This window comes from Prunus avium, chromosome 2 (assembly GCF_965620075.1).
Source record: "Prunus avium chromosome 2, drPruAviu1.hap1.1, whole genome shotgun sequence".
NCBI lineage: Eukaryota > Viridiplantae > Streptophyta > Magnoliopsida > Rosales > Rosaceae > Prunus > Prunus avium.
The window spans coordinates 39,242,682-39,248,406 of NC_142285.1; the positions used below are offsets into that span (position 1 = coordinate 39,242,682).

The 5,725-nt window shown below is 38.2% G+C and overlaps 1 pseudogene across 1 annotated transcript; it reads right to left on the reverse strand.

Moving 5' to 3' along the window:
* Positions 1-484: 484 nt before the first annotated feature.
* On the reverse strand, positions 485-3,807 carry LOC110756594 (uncharacterized; annotated as a pseudogene). Its single transcript, XR_015833621.1, has 3 exons — positions 1,204-3,807; positions 964-1,104; positions 485-871 (listed from the first exon to the last, which is right to left on the reverse strand). The product of XR_015833621.1 is annotated as an uncharacterized LOC110756594 (transcript).
* Between the last annotated feature and the right edge of the window lie 1,918 nt (positions 3,808-5,725).

Here is a 5,725-nt window from a genome sequence, read left to right on the forward strand (position 1 = left end):
TGAGTAGAAATTTGGATTGATGCACTTTTTTTCTTCTGTTTTTTTTTTTGGTATCAATTTGTTGGGAGAAATGTGCAGAATAGATGTAGATATTGGGAATAGGGTGACCCACAAATGTGTGAGAGGTCGAAGCAAATTATACCTGGGCTGCTACGGAAAATAAACATGTTGGAAGATGCAAAAAAGTCTCGGCCAGAGAAGCTGAAAAAGAACCCTTGGTTTTGGGTGTCTTGTTTGTTGTTTGTGATAGTTTTTTGGTTGATGTATGGGAAAGGCAAAGACAATGAAGGGCTAGAGAAGCGTATGTAATCTGTCCTATAAATAGGCAAAGACAATGTCACCTGCCGTGTATCAATTGTGTTGCAGATGTGTAAAACATGGACTTTTGGTCTTTTTGTTGAATGTAATGGCATGTATGAGTTGTGTTTTGACAATTTTGTTTCCAATTGGAAAAAAGGTCATATAAGCAAGCAAACAAACATAACTGTTGCAACAGTATTAAACCAAAACATATGTTCCAACACGAATCCAAGCAACACATGTGTTCTAACTGTAATCCAACCAAAACATTTGTGTTCCAATACTAATCCATTGAAATCAGTATGAGAATCCTAGGACCATATCAGCTAGAAATTCATCAAAATAAAATGTTCCAAAAAATATCCATTACATAAGCAGTCCTAATGTTTTGGTGTTCCAAAAAACCAAAATCAGCAAATCTCAGCTACACTCTCCATGGCCTTGGTCTTTTCAGTAGAGGTACATTTTCTGAGTTTGGTTGAGAAGCATGCCCAATTTGAATTCCTGGTAAGGTAGCACCAGTTTGAGCAAGATGCCTTGTTAGTTCAGACATTTGCCCCCCTCTTCTCGCCTAATTGAATGACAAAAATCAGCAAATCAGTCCAAATTTGGTTTAAACATTGAATGTAAGTATTGAAACCAAATCAGTACATATGCTATTACCCCAAGCTTTGTTCTTCTAATAGGTCTATCTTGGATTGAAGTGTCAGCTTGATCTGGTTGTCTGACAGGAACACTTGGCATACTTGTTCCCCTTCCCCTGCCTCGAACTCTTATTGCCCTTCCCTTGCCTCTAGCTTGTTCCTTGAACAAAAAATTAAAACAAAAGTTTATAACAAATAAAGGACCAACTTGCACCTTCAACAAAGTTCATATCAACAGACATAATCACAAACTTGATACCTGTCTTCCACCTCTTTCTCCAGTATGACCTTCAGCTCCACAAGTTGCAGAGTTGTGACCTTCACCTCCACAAGTTTTACAAGAAATGAGAATCCCATATCTCTTCAGCTTTGTTGCATTTTTTCGTATCTCATCAGGTTCCTTTTGCCTACTTGTTCTAGGCCTTCCCGGTTGTTTGTGGTAAAGAGGTGGCTTGATAGGTCTATGACCTGTTTTTCTCTAGTATTCTTGACTAGGCATTGGAGATATATAACTCTCATAAGCCCTGTCATATGCACCTCTTTTGTAAAGTGAATGTAGAAAGTCATAAGGGCTCTTCTCTGTTCTGGCAATTGCAGCCATAGAATGTGAACAAGGGATTCCACATAAGTCCCACTTTCTGCAAGTGCAGGTGTGCCTCTCCAAATCCACTACATACATTCCACCATGGATGTTATTAACTTGATATTTCCCCCCACCAGCATATGATGCTATGCATTGAGCACTCTCAGTTGTTAGCTTCTCAACAATTCCAAAAATCCTAGGACCAACATCATGTGTCCAAACAGTTTCTCTAAGTCTAGCCATTCTTAGCATCAAATAACTTCGAATTCTCTCTAGTAAGGTCAGAATAGGCTTATCCCTTGCTTCAATAATAGCTGAGTTAAAAGACTCACACAAGTTGTTAAGAAGCATATCACACTTAGAATGAGTACTGAAGTGTGACCTACTCCAATGATTTGCTGGCCTTTCCTGAAGCCATCTGTAAGCTGCATCTGATTGAGATAACATCTTCTCCATTTCAGCTTCAAATGTGGGTATTGTAGTTGATCTAGCTGCTGCCCACAATCTTTGCTTCAATGCTAGTCCACTGTGACCAGCAATCTTAAAATTATTGTGGAGGTGTCTAACACAATGCATGTGTTCAGCAGTGGGCATCAAATCCCTAATGGCTTGCCCCAGACCCTTTTGCTTATCTGACATGAACACCCAACCATTACCATTTTCACACCCAACATCAGCGAAGAAAATATCCATAAACCATGTCCAAGTCTCGGTATTTTCTACTTCAACCACAGCAAATGCGATAGGGTACATCCCATTATTCGCATCAATACCAACTGCAGATAAAATCTGTCCTGGATGAGTTCCCTTCACATGACAACCATTGAAACCCACAACTGGCCTGCATCCTGCAATAAAGCCCTTCTTCAATGCTCCCAAACATATATATATTCTTTTAAATACTGGGTTGTCCCCACGCAAATCAGTCTTGATTAATACAGTGCTGCCTGGATTGTTTGTCTTCAACTCTTCACAGTAATCCCACAATTTTGCGTACTGTTCTTCAATACTTCCATGTATTCTCTCTCTAGCTATGCTCTTGGCTTTGTAAAACTGGTTTGCAGTGATATCTATGCCATAATTCTTCCTCACAATCTTCATGAAATCCGTCACAGACATATTATGATTATCTCTCAAATCCTCATCAAACCTTTGAGCAAGCCAAGAAGAAGTGGCAAACTTGGTCTTCTGCATCCTTCCACATGAATGCTTTGGTTGATATGTCTTGATCCTAGTAGTAGGCCCTTTGCCCACATAAGATGCATATAGCAGCCAATCACACTTGACATCCCTCTTTTCTTTACCCTTTTCTCCACTATTTTCTCCATTTTCTTCTCCACCATCATCTTCAGCACTTTGTACACATTTTTTTTCTTTTCTGCATTTCTTTTTCCTAAACCCTTTTTTTAGCCTTTCCTCCACTTCCACACACCACCCTAACCCTGTGAGGGTCATTCTTCACCCATCTCAGTGGCCTAGCACTTGAAACTGCATAGAATCTTATGGCCTCCCTACATTGTTCCATGTTAGCAAACTCCATGCCAATATGAAATACTGGATTAAATAAATCAGTATCCCTTTTGAATTGCTTGAACCTAGGAGCTTTTCGTCTACGACTAACCTTTTTCACACCTGGATTTTCATCAACTTCATCTCCCTCTTCTGAAACACTTAGAAGGTCCTCTGAATTGTAGTCATCACTTGGAACTTCACCAGGTTCTCTCTGTGGTTCTTCAGCAGCTTCCTTCACTACATGCGTATCAAACCATGTGTCATCTTCTGCTCCCTTTTGTCTCTCTTGTTCTTCATCTGTTTGCCCATAGTCACTATCTATGAACTGCAGGCGCTCTTCGTCATCATCCTCTGCATCAACATTTACAGCTTCTTCCTTATCTATCTGCTGCTCCTCATCTTCCTCTTCAGCTTCATCATCGGCACCATCAGCAATGTTCACATCATCTTGTACATCTACATGTATCAATTCTGGTTGAAGCAAATTCTGAAAGTTAAATACATCTGCAGAGGCTTCAGTATCTCTATGTGGTTCTGGATTTTCTGTGATGTACAAACCGTGAACCCTTGATGCAGGTATCTCACGCACAAAATCAAGCACATCCAAGTCTCCTCGAATTGCCACATAACCCAATGTTGTGGACCTATAGCGATAATCGACTTTTATGTGGTTGTATCCTAGTGATTCAGCAACATCATATAAGTCCTGCATTGACAACTGATCTGTATTACAATTGTCTGCCCATTGGACAGTACCTCCCACATGCTTTCCTTTTTTAAAATACCCTCCATGGTGAATTTCAATTGTAAATAACTCTGGATCACCTACAAACAACAAATAATTAACTCAACAACTTCAATTTACTACAACAAACGTACCAATCGGCACTAGCCTTTACTAACATTAGCCACACACAGACAAACCAACGCACATGCTTTACTTTGGGACCACACTTTTCTATTCTAAAAATAATCTTACAGCAAGGCAAGAAGATGGAAAAATTCAATTCTACAGACAACCTACGGACCACAACCACTTAAACAATGAAAAGAAAGGGAAAGATGAAGACTTATTATACTTGGGAGGCTGCCCACTACTCCGTACTTCGACAGGTATCTTTCTTGGTCAATACAGGTGTGTTGCTTCAAGATTTGTATGACAACCTCACCGATTTGTCAACGTCAGCCACTATGCAGGTCGATTTCGTGAAATCCCCAATTCCCCCAAACTTTCGAACCCTCTGATCTCAGTCAGTTTGTTTGCTTCTTCTTCTTTTTTTCTCTGAAAGTGACCTAGCCTCCTTCGACTTTTGGATTTACACTGGGTTGACTTGCGTGGACACGCGAAAGGACTAAAGTGCCCTCCATCTTCACGGCAGAATGGATGGAAAGTGCCAAATTCTGACGTCGAGGGGCACATTGGCGAAAAAAAATAGATCGGTTCCTTAATTTTCTAAAAAAAAGGATAGGGGGCTAATTGAAAGTAAGGTACAAGTTCAGGGGGTATTTCACCAGTATACCATATATTAATTTATGTTTTAGGTACTAGTAGTAGAAAAGTAGAATTGTGTACATGGGTTAAGATTGCGTTTTAGGTATAGTTGATGGGGTAAGAGGGACAGACCATAGAAGGTACTAACCTGGGCTATAGTCCAGGCGATTTTTAATTTTTTTCAGCCCAAAATACATATAGCATAGCACATCACCAATTGAAAAAATATTTTTAAAAGCAAAACTCAATTATACCCTTTTCTAACCTATTCTCTCTCTTCTACCGAACAACCCACTCAAGTAAAAAAAAATTTTTTTTCCTCCTGTTGGCATTATGGATGCCAAAGCTCAAACCTAGGTTGAACATGCATTGAACTTATCCCAAAAAAAAAAAAAAGGCCTTCTTAACACTCACTGGTAATGAAGTTTTTTGTTCAGTTGAAGTGAATGTTTCAATCATAGCTTGGTGTATTTTTTTTGTTATAAATGATTCACTTATACTATTGAGTTTTCTATCTTTTTAGTAGGTTTGTACATTAGGTAAATTTAGCCCACCTTATGTTGAAATCCCAGGTCCGTCTCAGCTTGGTTGGTTTGTTTGTTTGTTTGTTTTTTTAAAAAACAATCTATAGTTTTGAGTAGACTGAAGGGGTATTGAATTGTGTTTTTTGCTTAAAGCAATAGCAACAATATGAATGTATATATATATATATATATATATATATATATATATATATATATATATATATATGTATATATGTTGTGTCAATTACATTTTAGTATAATGTGGTTTACTCCAAATTCCCAATCTATAATTTAACATCAACAAATTTAGGCACCAAATGTTTTTAAATATTTTTCTTTAGCTAGATTTAACTAATATAGAAGATGTGGTACATTTCTAAAATTTGGATCTTTTTTTAGAAAAAATTGTATTTCATTAAACCGAAAGGAACATTACATGGTAAAAACTAGCATGTTAAAGGCGGCCTTGTTTCCCGGAGAAACAAAATCTTGGAGTAAGAAAGAGTAACACCCATGCTATTGACTAAACAAAAGAGTCAAACAACTTATACGAAACAAACCAACCTAAACCCCAACCACAAAACCCTTAAAACAACATCCCATCACTACGTAGGTACTGTCAAAGAAGCCCTCCTATGATCTAGAAAAAGCATCATAGTTATTCCTACAT